The sequence below is a fragment of the Panthera pardus genome, unplaced genomic scaffold (genome assembly GCF_024362965.1).
Source record: "Panthera pardus isolate Hobbes unplaced genomic scaffold, ASM2436296v1 HiC_scaffold_8, whole genome shotgun sequence".
NCBI classification, from domain to species: Eukaryota; Metazoa; Chordata; class Mammalia; order Carnivora; family Felidae; genus Panthera; species Panthera pardus.
Window position 1 is genome coordinate 137,730,043 of NW_026527013.1, and position 19,897 is coordinate 137,749,939.

The following is a 19,897-nucleotide window of genomic DNA, read 5'->3' on the forward strand; positions in this document are numbered from 1 at the left end:
TCTCTTAAAGGAGCGTTCAGATCTCCAGTAAACTTGTCCTCAAGTATTTCTAGAAAAATGTGGATAAATAAAGTCAATTTAATAATAAATTCTAGGTTGTTAATGACCTATCAGCTTTCTTACAAACATTCCTTACAAACTGGTGGAGAAGACACTACTGAACTATACACTTAGAAATGATTAAGATAGTAAATTTTGTGTTAGTTTTTTAACCACAATATTAAAAAAATAACTAATGGAGGGTTAGGAGAAAGAAAAAGGCAAGGAAAAATCTGCCTCTTTAATGTGAATAATTATCTACATTCTACTTACAAAAAGTTGAAAACATAAGCATTATTATTTGCCTACAATTACAATTGGGGTTATCTATAAAGGTATGTCAATCTAATCTAATCAATATTATTATACAAAACAATATTAACGAAGCAAGGCTATGTCTTGATTGCATATACTTAAAATCTGAAACTTTCCTCGTTGCCTGGTGACTCCTTCGGTTACGTGTTGGACTTCAGCTCAGGTCATGATCTTACAGGTCCTTGGGATCAAACCCCGAGTCAGGCTCTGTGCTGAAGCTCAGAGGCTGGAGCCTGCTTCAGATTCTGTGTCTCTGTCTCTCTCTGCCCTTCCCCCCCTCATGTTCACTCTCCCCCCGCCAAAAAATAAATAAGAACATTAAAAAATGTTTAAAAACCAGAAACTTTCTTGGTTTTCTGTTTAAAATTATATTTAGTTCATGCTTTTGCTAATAAAGAAAGAGAACTTTTAATATTCTTATGAATTATCTGTATCATGTATTTAATACTAAATGGCATTCCATACTCACCTGTATCTCTTTTCATGGTCTGGCTTTCCTGGTCATCAGTTGAGGTACATTTATAAATACAGATTTTAGTAATATCCTAAGCCAAACAAAATTCAGAAGGTGAACATGCAGAAAGTACTTAAGGGTATATTCTAGAGGCAAATGTGTGTTCGTGCTTTTTAGATTATGCACATCACTGCCTCTTTACATTACTGTGGACTAGACTTGACTCATAGGTATTTAACCAAATGAACCATAGAAAACTATTTCCTTTCATAATTTGTCACTGTAAAGCGAATGTCTAAATCTGAAATGGTAGAAATGGATCGTTTATTATATTTTTAAATACACAGAGCATACTGAGATTAAGTATTTAGAATTCATATCCAAGTGTATCTATAATGTGTTTTAATAAGGTCATGAATAATGAAGTAATTTTACACAATGTGGAAAAGCTGTGAAGTGTAACATTCAAGTGATATTTATCTATGAGGTGTATCCATTTAATAGTTCTCTTTTCATAAATTTCATTTCCACTTGTAGAGTTGTGTCCTATGCAGACTAATTAATATGACTTATCCTGTGGCTAAGCAGGAATGTTTTTCACTTTTCCTTTATCCTTTCACCTTGTGCAAAATTATTATTCCCCTCAACACCTCATTTATCTCTCCCATCCACCCTAGGGAGTCTCTCGTGCAGAACAACTAGGAGGTGTATACAGAGGAACAACAATCTGGCAGCCTCATCATAAAATGTGATATGTTAGCTATTTCCCTTTCCAAGGGACCTATCCAGCTGAGACTGTATGGGACCTCTGGGCCACACATGCAAATGCAGCAAACTCACATCCCGAGAAAACTTTCTGCCAAAAAGGCAGAGGGAAATAGCTCTTTAACAGAGCTTGCACAGAGGGAAATAACATTGTGTTTTCCGGGAGTTTGTCATGTCAGAGAAATAAGCAGCTATAGCCATGTGACAAGAGAGTTATTTTTTCTGGACCAAATATGCTTAGGGATGGAGTTCAATTCCATGTATTCTTAGTGCTAATTCTGGGAAGATTGTCCAATTCTGATATACAAAGGCCATTGAAAAAATTGAGTAAGCTGCCATCAAAAAGAGTAAATAATTTGAGCTTATGTTATTAGATTGTTTCTACCCATAACAGATACCAAACAGGTGTTGATAAACACATATATCAAATTTTCTCTGCTATTATGATAGTGTCCCTCATTTGAGTCTATAGCTGACTTGGTAGGTAGGAAGATTTTATTCTTAATTTATGTTCTTCAGGCATGTGTTTGCCTTGTGGCTGATTTTCAGTAGTGGACAGATTTATGTAGGCTTATGTTACTTGGGTTTACTCCTAAGCAGTAAAACACATTCTGAAGGATTTTACTAATATTCATGCTTAAGCTTGTTATAGAACTAAGAAAGATAACTGGCCTGGACACTGGTTAACCTCATACCTAATCCATATTTCCATCAGAATGGGATCAATCTCCCTAATCAACCTCAAAGAAATTGCACATGTGTTCTTGATATTTTAGACAGGGACAAATTTTTTTCAAGAGGAAGAGTTATCAGTAGTGATATGTGTAAGCTCCAAACAGGCCAGAAATTGAGTCTGTTCTGTTCCTGCTATATTCCCAACATCTAGAATATTTCCTGTATTTGTACTCTTTCATGGTTTAGATGCAACCACTATGCAGAATGGTCCCCAAAACATGAAGCCATATGAGTGACTTCATTATTTTGTGCGTTTGTTTGTTTGTTTGTTTCAAATTATTATTTAGATTCTAGTTAGTTAACATGTAGTATAATATTAGTTTCAGGAGTAGAATTTAATGATTCATCACTTACATATAACACCCAGTGCTCATCATAAAAGTGATGTTATTATTTTATTCAAACAAATTTAATCTGTCCAATACTTACCATATGCATAATGTCTGCAAGCTGATAGGCATAAGTAATAAACAGTTCATCACATATGTGATTGAAATTAGCATTATTTTCAACAAGCATCTCAGGTTTTTTTTCTTGGTGTTATTCTTCCCCTCATTTTGACCTGTTTTGGGGAGGTTTTCAACTTTGGCTTTATTTCCTAATATGGTATAAAAAAGATGCCCTTATCCATATCAGTAGCACCATCATGCATCCCAATATTCAAATTTTAAAAGAAAAAGTCCTGATTTCTTACCTCCAAACAGAGAGTGGTTACTTGACAGGGTCCTAGCCCCAAGGACTTTGCTCTGGTATTCACGTTTTTTCATCATTATTATAATCTTTTTACTGCTTTACATTAAAATACTGTCCAACTACTCACTAAAATGCTTTAACTTAAGGTATGCTTCTTATACACATTCCTTCCACAGTTGTAGAGCACTTGATAGGCAATGTGGGATGGGTCTATAAGACCCAGCAAGAATGTGTCGACTATTAGAAAAATACAAAGATGAATACAACTGAACCCTTCCTTCAAACTAAATACCAGTAAGAGAGTTAAAATATATGCATGGATTGAAACCTTCCTGACTTTGTATGAAAACATCCTACATGCGTGACTAACAGAATGAGTAGTGTCTTAGTCCATTTAGGCTGCTATAATAAAAATACAGTAAATTGGATGGCTTCTAAATAATAGAAATTTATTTCTTGCAGTTCTGGAGGCTGAGAAGTCCAAGATCAAGGCACCAGCAGATTTGGTGTCTGCTGAGAGCTCCTTCTTCTTTCATAGATGGCCATCTTTTCCTGTTGCCATATATGGCAGAAGAGACTGGGGAGCTCTCTGGGGTGTCTTCTGCCATAACACTAATCCCATTCATGAGGATTTTACCCTTATAACCTAATCACCCCATCCAGGCCCCACTTCCAAATACCATCCATCACATGGGGTATTAGGTTTCCACATATGAATTTTGGGCGGACATAAACATTCATTCTCTTGCAATAGTTCTTACCAGGATTGGATTTTTATAAAACAGGAAAACCCTAGGAAGACCTAAAATTCAGAGATGGTGAATTTAGATGGTGGAAAGGGAGAAAAAAATATGCCACCTGGAGGAAAGGGGAGCAAAGAAAAATGATCATTCAAATTTTAGAGATTTCACAGTTTCACTCTGAATTTGTTATGTCTTCATCTGTGCAAAGGTATGTAGATGGTATATCTTTGGACTGTAGCTCTAACATGAGTGGATCTGAACTACCATATATCCTACACTAGAGCTGATACGAGCCAACTCCCTCTTAAAAACTCTATACTACCTTGAATCTGAGTCACAACTACTGATATAGATGACATAACCACGTGGTTTCCTTGATCAGAGACCTTAGTCCAACGCACATGGCAATAATATCAAAGACACCACCTGCAAAGAAGTATTTGTGTGTGGGATTATGTGACATATTCAAATTCTATATATACAATGGTGGAAAATGACTGGCAAATGCATGGTTGCCTCATATATTTAAATTGCAATTGTGAAACTTTTCTTTGATTAAGATGTTGTAGTTTTGATTGCATACCATGAGGAGAAAATAGTAAGTAAATTTGCAACTGTCCTTACACGTCAATCCAATGAGTCATTTATATTTAAACAGAAAACTAATTTCCACAAGGCAAATATAGCAAGAAAGATTACTTTGAGATTTTCTAGTTCCTTCAGAGATCACAAGGAAAAATTACCACCCTTCAGAATTCTGTAGGTTTACATGTGAGTGAGATATTATGGGTGGTCATTGTTGGTCTGTTATAAGGAATATAACCTGTTGTTATAGATACTTACCCCTACTGCAACATATGAGTATGTCATAACTTTACTTATATTATTCAGATTCAATTAACTTTTTAAAAACTTGGTAACTGGTATGCAAGAGGAAAGCAAGTTTTGATATCAGTTCCAAAGTCTTTCTTCCAATTAAAAGCACTGACCATTGTACATTCAGTCTTCTGAGTAAAATGTATACATCCTTTCTTTTTTTAATTTTCAAAAGGGAAACAATGACTGGTCATGTGAAGAAAGCTCCTAATCAAGAAAAATGTCTTTTCCTGAAATAAAACAAAAGTAAATGTAAAAAGGAATCTTCAATTAAGAACGGATCATTTATTTTCCCTATACATCATGACCTCCTATTTCTTTCCAGTTGGTTGGATTTCAATGGAAATAACTGTTATGTTAAGTTTGTTTAACCTTAATTTGCTATGAAAACACAAACTGTGCCATTATTATTGATTAGAATAAGACTGCCAGCATGGCCTTGGAAAACCATTATATGCAAATGTGCAAACACAGATCGTTATAATATGAACTAAGGCTTGCTTGCATACCAAAGTGTCAATGGTATTAGTATAGTCATTAAAGATTTTTAGGAAGAGTATGTTGTAACAGGCTTGTAGTTCCAATGAAGAACTTAGAGTGCTCTTGAGTTTGATTTAATGATGTATTTATAAAAAAAAATGTATTCATATCATATAGCTTTTTTCCACCCAGCATTTAAAAAGGAACCATCCCACAAGCCTTTTTCCTAGAAACTGAGAGGGTTGAGTATCATTTTCTGTAAATCCTATTTTATATGGAAACTTTCTCAAATGATATTTAGATAAGGCTTTTTAACCTTAATATAGTTTATAAACGCAAGTGGGCTCAAAATACCTGAACCTGAATGGTAAGACTGGGGAGGGACTGACTCTCCTAAACCCCAAAATGAGTCATCTGTGCTGCTTCTAGAAGCCGAGGCATAAACCTCTCTTGTGTCTAAACATTTGCTGTCAAGAAGCAGTTTGTTATTCTTTTAAACACACAATATTCTAAGGTGCCATTAGTAGTGATACTCATGGGCACAGGGGGCTGAGGCTTGGAGTGAAGAACACAAAGCAGTAAAAGTAAAAGAAAAGAGGGAAGCAGGGTCTATGGATCTACACAAGCTGTTGGTGGATGGTGCTTCCAATTATTATAATGAATGATACCTGAGAAAGTAAAATAATGTGATGAAAGGCTTCTTAATGCCAACCTATCCCATGACTGGGCTTTAAGCTTTTGCCTGTTGTTTGGACACTTTCTATAGAGTGTTCATTCTGTGTTACTACAGTGTTTGCTCTAGACAGAATTGGTGGGTACTTCATACATTGTTTTCATTAAATTTAATCGAATAAGCATTATAATCTTCTAAATATCTTTAAGCATTTTAAAGAGTGTTGCTTTTAGTCATGTAAAAGTCTTGTTATAACAATTATTATTTGGGGTATCAGAAAATTCTGTATAACTAAGCTATATCTATATCCCAGCATACCTCCCAAATAAAGAATGATTCAGTGACCTGATTATATTGCTTTCCTTACAATACAATTTGTAATGGCTTTCTCTCTCTCTCTCTCTCTCTCTCTCTCTCTCTCTCACTGTTGTTGGCTTTTTCTATTGCTTTACAAAAAAAGGATGCTATTTATAACATGTCAGTGGAGGCAAACTGAGCTGACATATAAAATAGAAATATTTGTTCTTTTGTTCTCTTTTTTAAAAAATGTTTATTTCTTATTTTGAGAAATTTGAGATAGAGAGACAAAGAGAGAGAGAGAGAGAGAGAGAGAGAGAGAGAGCACAAGCAGGGGAAGGGCAGAGAGAGAGCTCTAGGAAAATCTAAAATTCAGAGATGGTGTTAGCACAGAGCTCGATCTTATGAACCGTGAGATCATGACCTGAGCTGAAATGAAGAGCTGGACGCTTAACCAACTGAGCCACCCAGACACCCTATGTTCTTTTATTTTGTTCTTAAATGAAGACGAAATTATCCTTCAAATTCTCTTAACCTTCCTGCTCCAAATAACTCAACCATCTAAATAAAATGCACCTATGCACCAGATGATCCACTAAAACAAAAGACCCACAAGAAAAGATATGAGACCAGAAGATAAGGGTACAATAAAGATCTGAACCTGATCCTGATTTCTGACACCTATTCATTTTCATCAATGGATTCCAAAGACTTTTAGCTTGCAGTGACTGCCAACACCTTGACTGATTTATCCGAATGCTTTTAGGCTAGGAAGAACTTTTAACATGTGGCCCAGCTTTGTTTGTTTATAAGGATGACTACCCAGGTATATAACTAGAACTATTTTAGTGTATCAGAAATCCTTTGGAGTGCTCCAATCTGGGCCGAACCTCAGTTTGTGAAAGAGCAGGTTCCTCTAGAGGATACCTAATATGTAAAATGACTGGGGAAGATAAATTTGTACATATGATGGTACACGGTATGTTGAAAGTAATTTAATTTCCTCTTCTAATTTCTTAGAGAACTTTCTAACTACTTGTCTTAGGGAAATAATAACATCACTTTTCTTAATATTGGAATCCACTTTCAGTCCACATTGACCATTTTAACAAAAAGGAGAGGATACAAACGAGGTCAGTTTTTGATCAGATTTCATCAATCAGCAATAAGAAATGCAAAATAAAAATGTGATTTTTGATTAAGTGACTTTATGCCTTCCCTACATGCTTGATATTTAAATGTTTTTATTTTATGAAATAATGGGACAGTTTAAAAGATGACAACTCCATGATAGTCTTCCAATTTCATAATGATTTTGCTAATTTATGATGAATGAAACTTTAAGAATGACTGCAAATTTTTATAAACTTTTACTTTCTTATTCAGTTTTTTTATTCTAAGAGCAAAACAGCTAGCTATAACAATAAAATTACAATAAAGAATAAAGAAAACAGTGTAATCATTTACCCCTAACATTCTCCAGTTTCATTTCCCTGATGTAACTGATACTAATCTATGTATTATTTATATTTCCTCACTTTTTTCTATGCTCACAAAAATATGTTTACATATTAGGGGAGAAAAAAAGTTTTCTCTACCTTTTTAGGTTCTTTTGGCTAGTCTATTAATTAAACTGACATAGGATGGATTAACCAAAGAAAAGCAAATTTGAGTCAGGCAATTGAAGTGTGTATGCCATCTTGAGCTAAGAAGAAGGTAGGAATCTGGGACATCAAAAGGAAGGAGGATAAATCACAGGAAGATGGGAAGACCAAATGTTTGGTAAGCAAATGTTTGGCATGCCATGCAGAGACAACTGGACACAGAGAGGAATTTGAATAAATAGGCTGAACTCCCCCAGCTTACCACACCTAGCCCCTACTGTTTATAGCTGTCTCTGGTGATAGCTCTCTTCCAAGATCAGGCCCTTTACCTAAATTCTTTTAGGCACTTAAAGGGGAGCTGAAAAGCTCTTCCTGGGTCTTTCTGGCCTTGATTATCTTCAGCTCAAAATAATCCACATGCCAAAGTGTCAGGCAATGGGGCAGCCTGCTCTGAACCCCATCAGTTCCCTTCTTTGAAACTTCCCTGGAAGTTTCATATAGTAAAACCTGAGCTGGTAGATTGCTCCATTATTTCACTGATCAGTCTGCTAGTCTTGAAAATAGGTCAGTTCAGTTAAAAGTTGTGTCTTATTTTAGGAGGTGGTGATGAACCTGGCCTTTCAAGTTAGGCTTCTATTGTACAAGAAGTCAAGTATTTAATAAAACATTTCTACAAAAACAGAAGGAAAGATGGTTAATTATTGGAACAAATCATAAATTAGTTTTTGAGCCCAGGGAGCAGCCAGTGAAGATTTCTATATATCAGGGTTGAAGCATCTTTTGTGGTTTGAATGTCTCTGATAATATCATCAAGATTCAGGCAAATTCTCTGAGTAGCCCACATAGCAACAGGCATGAAGATTGTCTAAACATGAGTTATTGTGGCAATTTCTCTGATGTTTATATCAAGTCATTCACAGTAAGTTTGCAAGACTTCGGGAAAAGGACAATTTTTTTTCTTAGTTATTCCGAGTCAAAAGTCATAAAAAATTGGAAGTTTGGAGAGTTGTACCCAAGGAAACTAGAATTCAGAATCAAGGTGATTTACACATAGAAAACAAAACCTCAAAGATAAGTAGCAACACTAGAATCTGATAACCATAAAGGGTATTTGGAAATAGGTAAACTCTGCCATAACTTTCAAACCAAATAGTATCAGAATATTTACCAAATTTTCATCTTACAGTCCCAGGCCTCATACCCAGAAAAATAAAAGGGTATCTGTCTACAGAGAAACTGAATATACTATTTCATGTAATTTGTTCTGGATTATTATTTTTTATTTTACAAGATCCATGAAGCCATGTTTGTTTTAATTATCCATATTTTAAAACCCAGGGACTCAAATATTGATAATATTTCCAGAAAAGTTGAGTTTTGTGTGGATGGCAGTGGCACTCCAGTTTATAAACTTAATTACTTATTGCCACTTGGTTATAATGCAAACAAGTAGATATGTAAGGGGATGATAGGTGGAGGGAAATAATCTTTGTGTAACATCATTATAAAACAAACTATTGAGAAATTGCTGAAATAATCTGATTTTATGAGTTAGTTGGTTGACGAGTTGATAATCATTCATGTCTTTTTGTAGCTCTACATTTAAAAACCACACCGGATATTTAAGTTGAATAAGACACATCTACTTCTCTCTTAGGCAATCCCAAGCTCAATGTGCTTTACATGCACACCTTTCCTTGATAGATCAGTGCACTTTTCATTATCTTAAATTGAGTTAATTCCTCATTAGCTAGTTTTATTTTATTGAGTCGCATGCCTGTATAGCACCAAAAGAGATTCAAGTTCTCTGTTTTCTTCCAAATATTGTCAACAGCTTTAATTCCTTCAGGGTATGGAGAAGAGGTGTTGTGTATGCCTGTGGACTTGCTAGCAATAAAGCCAACATAAAATTAGTTAAGGAGGAAGACGGGGAATTGGGAGGCTTTCTGTACTGCTTTTACTAATCTAAAAGAAATCGCTAGAGTCATTTACTTTCCATTCTCTTTACGATAATTGACTCACACAACCCATCTCTTTTTCTTCAAATAGTTTTGCAATGATCAAACTAGATTGGATCTTTCTGTGGTTGTATCTTTTCTTTTACAAGTACAGTTAACAAATGGGAAAGTTATCCATAAGCATGCACACCCAATCAAGGATAAATCTACAATTGCTCCATTAGTAATTACAGGTAGTATTTCAATTATGGTCCATATTTTTGTGAATACCTGAACATACTAAATGTTAAGCTCTTGATTGGACAGAATTTCAAATCAATCAGAAGATAATATCGGAGGGGAGAACAGAATTATTAAGAAAACTATGATTGAGTACAAGTCTTCCAGAAATTTGAAAGGATTTTATTTTAAAAATTCAAGCAGGTTTGGGGCACCTGGGTGGCTCAGTCAGTTAAGCATCCAACTTCAGCTTAAGTCATGATCTCACTTTATGAGTTGGAGCCCCGTGTAGGGGCTCTGTGCTGACAGTTCAGAGCCTGGAGCCTGCTTCAGATTCCATGTCTCCCTCTCTCTCTGCCCCTCCCCTATTCGTGCTCTCTCTCTCTCTCTCTCTCTCTCTCTCTCTCTCTCTCTCAAAAATAAACATTAAAAAAATAAAAATAAAAACTCAAGCAGGTTTGATATGATAAGTATTCACACGTGAGTTCATCATGCCATCCCACATTATATTGTAAAATATTTCTAATTGGAACAATCTGATAAATTGTCAGCCATTGTTCTAAGTATAACAGTTTTGGGGAAAGGGGAGGGACAAATGAGATTTAAAGAACATTGTGATTCATGACCTTGAAAATCAGGAATGAACAGAAAAACCATAATCAACAAGGAGAAAAAGTGAATTCCTACCACACAGGATTAAGAAATGTAGGGGCACCTGGGTGGCTCAGTCCGTTGGGTGACCGACTTCGGCTTGGGTCATGATCTCATGGCTTGTGGGTTCGAGCCCCGCATCGGGCTCTGTGCTGACAGCTCAGAGCCTGGAGCCTGCTTCCGATTCTGTCTCCCTCTCTCTGCACCTCCCCTGCTTGTGCTCTGTCTCTCTCTGACTCTCAAAAAAATAAATAAATGTTAATAAAAAAATAAAAACAAAAAAGAAAGTAGTCAGGTTTTAATACCTAATATGTGCCAGGTATGCAAATAGTTTCTTTTTGTTTTTTTCTTTTTTAAGTTTATTTATTTATTTTTGAGAAAGAGAGAGATACAGAGAGAGGGAACACATGCATGCAAGCGGGGGAGGGGAAGAGAGAAAAGAAGAAAGAGAATCCCAAGCAGGTTCTGCACTGTCAGTGCAGAACCCAATGTGGGGCTCGAAATCATGAACTGGGAGATCAGCGGGGTTCAAACTCAGGAACCACGAGATCATGACCTGAGCACAAATCAGGAGTTGGATGCTTAACCAACTGAGCCACCCAGGTGCCCACGCCAACTAGTTTCTAAAAATACTACTGTAAAAGATGCAGTTATTTGACTTAAAGAATGTACAATCTAGTACACACTAGAATAGTGCAATTCTGATAAAACCAGGCCATGAAATGTACGTGTTATCGTAGGTTACTCTTAGGAAATTCAGATTGGAGTTTTGCATCCATATTTATTCAAGGATAAATTAACATATGTGCAAGTGAGAATGTCCCCATTTTCTTGTTTTTTGTCCAATTGTGAGATATGTGTAAGTTCTTGTAGAAGCATCTCCAATGCATACCATCTGGACCCACCCCAGAGTTTGCTAAGCTAAGTCACCACAGATAGCCTAGCCTTAACCACTAGGTTCCTCCACTACACCCAAAACCAAACTGCAGCAAAGGATAATGCTTCAACCTGTCCCTTTTTACCTACCACTGACAGGTAGTTCTCTAGGCAATTCAAGGGGGTGAGGGGAATCCCTCAACACTTAAGACATTAGCAGTAAAGAAATTTTAGGGCCAAATTTTTACACACTAGGTCTCAGTTCTCTAATTTGTCCTTTTCTGCTACACAGAGGAAGAGACAAAGGACAAGTGAGGGAAGAGTGGGAGGAGAAGGAGGAAAAAACAGAAAGAAATAGAGAAAAAGAGAGAAGACTATGTAAGTCCTACAAAAGACTGTATAAAAGAAAATATATCGCAAACTGGACATCAATCTACAATCTATGGTTTAGGCAGAAAGCAGCAGACTATAAACTTAGACTCTTTTCTCCCTAGTAGAGCAAGACTTACTATAGCAAAGAGAATAGGCTATGATTTCTCATTTTAAATTTGATAAGGAAAACCTGGCATGGCTTTTAGTTAGAGCAGTGTGATCCATTTACAAAGATTCTTAATTTTGGGAGACATTTAAAATTCTAGTAAAGGCTCTGTACCTCCCCCCAGAAAAGTGTGGATGTGCATGCATACAAAATCGTTTGCATACAACTTCAAGGTGGTCCCAGAATCCATGCAGCCATCCATAAATCCAAGTTTGGGTTAACACATTGTCTTAGTTGCATTGCTAGTTAATTATAGTAATGACGAAGAAAAATATGAACTTTATGCTGTATGTAGATCAAAAACTAAGAAGCAACATATTCTGGGCCAGAGTAACTCATGTAAGTAATAAGAATGGAAGAAACTACACAATGGATGAGATTAATGGGACTGCAGCCCCAAATTCAGTTTCTGAGTGGTCTTAAGAAAAACTGGAGAGCATGAGAAATACCTCATGATTCTCATTTTATCTAAAAATATTAGAGTTCTTCAACTAAATATATCTAACCTCCTCTTAGTAATCCAATTTCTGTCTCCACTCAGCAGACGTGAATATACCCAAACTTGTCTCTTTCTTGAACTTCAGAAAAAGGAGAAAGAAAGAAAAAGTGAAGAAAGAGACAACTGGGCCAGACACATCCCTCCACTTGACCTCAGCTTCTTTCCCTCACAAGTAACACAAATCCTCTTCCCAAGAGTAAGAAGGTAAAGACGACATGTAAGACCAGAGTAAACTGATTGCACACTGACTGCCCCAAATAGAAGCACAAGGCACCTTTAAATACTTCGGCAACTAAAAAGTTTATTACCATTTCTGAGAGACCGAAAAAATATACATATTAAAATATGAGTGTCTCATATCCTCCAAATGAAATCAAAATTCACTGAAGCACTCTCAAACAATGGCTTACTAGAGAAAAAAAAAAGTGTTAAGAATAAATTTTTCATGGGAGAAAGTTGTGCATTTAACCAGTGTGCCTGTTATCCAAATGAATGGATTTTCTTCCTTGAAAAATTTCACACATCAATGGTAACATAAAGTTCAGTAATTATCTTCTATCTTCTATATTTCTAACATTGTGTGATGCAGTGATTCTTCTATGTCAAGATATAAAGCAGGGGATTGAACAAAATTAACACATACATTTCACTTTGGTCATGATCTGAGAATATCTTTTTTGCCCAAGTGAAAGCCCTGGGGGCGGTGGGGGAAGAGAAGAGGGCTTTCCTGAGAAAGGAAAGGTGTCATAATAGGCCTTTAAAATAATTATCCCTGCACTAAAAATGCCAAAAAGTAAAATTATAATAAATTTGAATAGTCCTTTTAAAAAGTGTTTCTGATTTTTAAAATGTTTCTTACATAAAATAATCAAGATGGCTGGATGAATAGTAAAATTACATTGTATCAGTTTCAGGGTATTAGTTCAAGTCTAATAAAATGTTAATAGAAATGTGTTTGATGGCTTTAACTTACTGCTGAATGAATAGTATTCTGCAAGATTTGATAGTATATGACTCAAGAAAAGATTATTAAGAAGACATATAATGCACTTTTATAAAAGATATTTGCAGGAAACCATTAGATGATACAGAAAATCAATAATGCCCTAGTGCCAATTTCAGCAACATAAAATTACAGTGCTCATTGATATTTATGATGATAGAGGTACCAAATCATTTCATTTTTATCTTTCACTACATTGACGTTTTTCTTTGTTATCCAGGGCCAGTTGCAAATTTGATTGGTTTCTTCTAAAAGTATTTTATGATGATCTTGTTTCTAAACAGCTGTTCTCAGGGAACTTTAACAGTCCATTCTTCCTAATTCAGTGCATAAATGGATTGGTAAATCTCTTTCCTTTTAGGGAAGCCATAATAATTGTAAAATATTAAGACGTTGAAAATGGATCTTAGCAGAACCAAGTGAACAGGATTTAATAAACAGAGTTTTATTTCCATGAGGAAAAAAATAATGATGGTCTAGCCTCATTATCTCCCATGTGTAAAACTGAGGTCCAAATAGCAACAAATTATCCAAGAGTAGTATTCTATATAGGGTACAAACAAATCTCTTGAGTTTCAACCATGTCCTTTTCCAAGGTCACCCAAAGTATCATACAAACAGGAGTATAGAACTTACATTTATTTGGCTTCTGAAGTAACTCTGTGATTTTTTTCCTAACCTCCTAGAATGTCATTGCCAATGGACTTTAGATAAATTCAGAGAACTAGAAGAGAAAATAATGGATATGATGAAACACTGTTTCTACAGTTTGCTAACTTAGAACTCCTGCTAAAGGAAAACAAGCAATTTGACCCCATCTTGGTTACTAGGCTTCTGCATAGGTAAAGAGATACCATGAGACACCCCACTGGAACGCTGTCTAGGACTGCTGTCTCCAACTTGAAAAGGACAAAAAAAATTCCACGATTTCCCAAACCCTGAGCCTCTCTTAAGTAGAATATAGAAATGGCAACTGCCAGAAGCAAAGTCTTTTCACCAGTGGCTTGCATGAGTTAAGAAGTCTACAGCACTGATAAGAAGCTAAGAGAAACCTTTCAGATCTTATCCCATACTTATCCCATACTAAGTCTCCTTTTAATCATCTGTTTTTCCATAGTAACCAGTCTCATATACACTAACACATGTAATAACAGCAACGATAATGAAATATGAAGGAAAAAGTTCACATACACTCTCAATGAAATTTGTTTCAAAAGATGACTCTACTGTCTATAAAAATGAAGATAGGTTAATAGTATATAAGGATTTCTGTAGAGCCATAGGCCTCTGGAGCTTTGAAAGTCATAGATAAAATTGCATTTTGACGTAAAAATTTCCAATTTGCTCTTCCATCCAGACTATTGTATCATTTTTCATGATCTATATATAGAGTTCCCTGGACTTCATCTTCCAGGTCAATCCTGAGAGCCAAATATAATTTTTACATTCTCCCTGGGTGATCCATCTATTGTTATGGTTCTTAAATTAGCAGCAATTGTCAGTGAGTCTCAAATCTATCTGTAGATCAGATCTGTTATGGGCTGAATTGGCCTCAGAAGAAACCAAATCTGTCAACCCCTTGATCTTGGACTTCTAGCCTCCAGAACTACGAGAAACAAATTTGTGTTCTTTAAATTATCCACTCTGTGGCATTTTGTTATGGTAACCCTAGCAAACTAGTACAAGATTCTTCTCTTCAGCTCCAGATCCATAAATATAACAGCATTCTAGTTATCTCAAACTGTATGCTTCATAACTTCCCAAAACCTAACATGTTTAAAATTAAATTCACTTTATCTCTCTCAAAATCTGCTTCTCTTCTTTTAGTCCCACACTGATGGTAGGCATCTACATCTAACCAGTTGCTGAACCAGAAATCTGGGAGTCTTCTTTGGTACATTCAGTTTCTTCACCACCATTCCTATTCAGTTACCAGATCATGTTAATCCTACAGATGTCAAGCCCATCCTCCTTATCCATGCCGTTACTTTTCACTTAAATGCTTCAGCAGACTCTTAACTGGTCTCCTGTCTGGTCTTGCCCTGCTCTAATCAATCCTTTGCACTGCAGCCAGAATGAGCTTACCAATATGCAAATCTTATTACGTCGTGACCTTGCTATAAATCTTCTGATGCTTCCTCATAGCCTACAAAATAAAATCCAAGTTCTCATTATGGCGTAAAATGCCCTCCATGACCTAGGGACACATCAGTGTCACTGGCCTCCCTAGTCTGCACTCCAGACTTCCTAAACAACATGGAGTGTTTGCATGTTAACTGCTCCTCCTTCCATGCCTTTGTCCCTTCTTCACCTACCTAACTCTATTTTTTTTTCAAAAGTCAACACAGATGACCCTTGTAAAAAGCCTTACTTAAATGGCCTACTGCAGGCCAGCCTAATCTACGTGCACCTCTAATGAGTCCCAACAGCATTTTATATACATTAGTCCAATAATAGATGCTTTACCTATGGATCTAAGGCACTAGATTTAACGTCTTTGAAAAGCCTTGTCTTTGCATCCTAAGGGTCTCATATGAGTTCAATAAATGTAAATTGATGGAAGAATAAATTGAGGAATGAGTGTAGGTTTAGACATGTTAAATTGTATCTAGAATTTCCTGAGGGAAAGCCATTAGTAGACCCGGTTATATTCTATGTGTCTGAGAATTTTTGTAGATAAATATTTTCAGATAAATACCCTAATCCTTCCAGTTATTAAATTTTCCCTTCTCCAATTAAAAAATTAGAGCCACATTCTAAAAGTAATTTATTGGTATGTCTTCCCAGTTCTACAGTTTCCTAAACCTTCTGGCTTCATGGTCAACCACATATGCCCATAAGGCCCAAGGCCCTCAAATTAATATTGCTGCATTCTACTTGTATTTCACCCAGAGTATATGTGTTGGGGGAGTGTTCTTTTCTCAAAAAAAGTTAAATAGTAAAGTATGCCTTTAAAACAAAACTGACTTCAAAATAAATATACCTTCAGTGTACATTGCTTTATAAAGTAATTCCTTGATTTTTACAGAATTTTTATGATGACCGTTTACTAAAACTTCATCTTATCCCAGCCTTGATTAAAAGTTAAAAAAAACAGGGTGCCTGGGTGGCTCAGTCGGTTAAGCATCTGACTTTGGCTCAGGTCACGATCTCACTATTTGTGGGTTCAAGCCCCATGTTGGGTTCTGTGCTGACAGCTCAGAGCCTGGAGCCTGCTTCAGATTCTGTGTCTCCCTCTCTCTCTGCCTCTCCCCTGCTCGCACTCTGTGTCTCTCTCAAAAATAAATAAATATTTTAAAAATACTTAAAAAAATAAAATTTGTTTTAAAAAAAGTTAAAAAAAACAACAAAACAAACTTTTCTCATCTGAAGCTTTTTTTTCGGAAATATGGCTTTATTTACCTGTTCTTCCTATAAGCCTTTCATCAAATGACAACTTATTCATCTATCTAGTTATTTAGAATCAATACAAATTGTTGAACTCTGTTCACACTACTGAAGTTTAGTAACTCTGTGGGTTTTTAACTTTATGATTCTTTATTGAGTTTCCCCTGTTTTTATATGGTGAATGCATGCTTATGTGCAGCATATGTCTGAGTTTCTGGAATATGTATAAGAATGAATCGTAGAGAGACTACCCATCTGCCACATACCTATTTCCATCTCAGGCCTATATGCATTCAGCTAGAACGTGGATGTCAGGAATGAGAATGACCCCAAATGTTATTATGCTCTCATGACACTTTGCTTATTCCTCAATGATCTCACTTATCATAGTATAATAATGAGCTATATGGCTGTGGACCCCTTGGTATCCACTGACTCATTTTTTTTTATTCCCAGCACCAAAGCACTAGCTCTTAGAGATGCTCAATAAATGGTTGTTGTATTGAATTGTTTTGGCTAGATAGATTTCAATTGCCAATGTTGAAAGGATTTTCTACGATTGTGTGTGTGTGGTCTTTTTAAAAATGCTTCCCTTTCTTTTTTGCAGTTAAAGAGAATTTTATCATTAACTGAAAATGCATTTTTAATGAATTTCACTCTGTTGAATTGCAGTTTAGGCATCATGTAGTCCTACTATGATCAGCTCTGCATCATTGAATTTAACTGCACTAATTTTAGTTTCTGGATGACTTTAAATTGTATGGGTTGTAGCATTACCTGGAATATTTTCCATCTCTGGTTTACCACTACATTCATGCATTTTAGAATACAGGAATTCTATATTGGTCACAAACTCATATTTCTTTAATAATGCATTGAATACTATAATCTGATTCATTTGAAGATAGATATACTTCAAGATAACAAAGATGAGTTAAGAAGTGAGCAAAAATCCTGATCAATGATTTACATCTCTCTTGAGAAATACTGTACATATATTTACCATGGTACCAGACTTATTTTCCAGTTTTCTTACAATATTTCTTCCCCTGTGTCTCTGGCTGTTTCAAAATTCAATGACTAAAATGCGTACAAATCCAATTGTTTGATGATTCAGGATAGAAAGGAGAAAAGAAATCTGGGTGACTACAGTCTACATAAGAACTAAGAATAGTATCTTTTTAAAAAGACTTACGTGAAGCAATCAAATTTGCTCTGTTGTTGAAAGACAGAAACCTGAGATCATAATATCATAAATAGTGCAGTTCGGTCCTGATTAAATAAGCATTCTGTTGATTCAGTGGCCAATCACTATGGAAAAATCAAACAAGTGCATGATCACAGTAAGGTGAAAACTGTTATTCATATCTTGGAGACCCTGGCAGCCATCAGACTGTCAGGATCAGAGGATGACTATAACAAAGCCCTTGAAACTGACTAAAGGCAGAAATTATAGGTAATGGGCCTATTCCTTTTTAAAGAATTGATGGCAATAGAGACAGAGCTACCATAAAGATACTATGAGTAAATGGGAATATACAACATTTACATGAGTGACATCAGAGTGCCTGTGGGTAGTCAGTCACCTTGGAATGAATTAGTTCCAGGGAAGAGTAAGCCAATAAGCCAAGAAACTCATAAGATCTAGGAAAGACTGATGAAAATAAGATGAGAGAGACCATTTGCCAGTCCCCCCAAACTCCCTATTCAGCTAATTTTTGTGAAATAGTTAAGGACAGAGGTGGGTCTGCTATTGAGTTGAACTTCCATGACCATCTATAATTGGTGGTGAGAACACCAAGTATATATAAAAGATCCAATGCTGATCTAAATGTAACAAAAATTTTAATATCTAGAAGATAGGATGTTGGAACACTTACTTTCAGAGACATTAAGAGCATAAATTAGATGAGGTTCTTTAGTCCTTGGAACATCATCTCCGATTGTTAGATGTGATGTTAGTACTTTCATTTTTGCTTTCTAAATGCTAAGATACTCCAAAGACTAGTTTCAGTAGAAAAAGATTGCAATATGAATGAGTTCTTTAATTTCTAAGTTGACTAAGTTTGGCTTATGTTTTAAAAGGAGATTAAAGCTTATTTTCTGGGTCAGTAAGAATATGTATAGCAAGTGTTATTTTAGGGTTCATGAAACTAATCAGTAGTCCATATAGCTTAATCTGTGTTCCATCTATATATTTTATTGGAAATATAATCATTAATTTATGAGCCATTTTTGTTGAATTGTCAGTGCAATAGAGGGCTTTAATGAATTGAGACTGAGGCTGATCCTTTATGCCATTTATTGAAAATAAGCCTTATCTGAACAGAACACATGCACTGTGTTAGCATGGGTTACATTTAACTTCATTATGATTTCTGAATATTAACTGTAAGACAGTTAGGGGTATCTAACCTTAGCAAGAACATCACCTACATTTATACCAGAAGCTAAATAAGAATTGTGAATTTCTGATTCTGTATTGTATTCAATTGCATAGGACTTAGTACCACAAAAAAAAAAAAAACGTGTATATATGTGTGTGTATATATATATGTGTGTGTGTGTGTATATATATATATGTGTGTGTATATATATATGTGTGTGTATATATATGTGTGTGTATATATATATATGTGTGTGTATATATATGTGTGTACATATATATATATTATTTCCTAGAACTCTTAAGACACACATACATATGTGTATGTGTTTGTATAATACATATATTTCATTTTCTCATACTTATTTTATATATTTTATATATTTTATATTTTCTCTCAACAAGGACATACTCTGAAACAAAAGTCCAGCTTTTGGTATGTGTGTAAGTTTTAGTTCACAACATAGAAACTTGACCCAATTGTACTTGACTTTTGAGTTACACTTCTAAGGTAACAGTTCTTTCTAAAATATGTATATTGTTGTTAAACAGTAGCCCTTTAAAAGCACTAAATGTGCTAGGGAATATAGACAGAAAACATGCTTAAGCAGTTACATAGCTTACATAAGCAGTGAAGTTTCCAGATTTGTATACATTTCCCTCCTGTCTATATTATTCCATCTGGTAGCCTACCCTGAGGCTTCAT

At 35.4% G+C, this 19,897-nt stretch overlaps 1 protein-coding gene across 1 annotated transcript in view; it reads left to right on the plus strand.

Moving 5' to 3' along the window:
• KCND2 (potassium voltage-gated channel subfamily D member 2) overlaps positions 1–19,897 on the plus strand; it is a 484,389-nt gene that overhangs the window by 392,462 nt on the left and 72,030 nt on the right. The gene's annotated exons all lie outside the window — the stretch shown is intronic.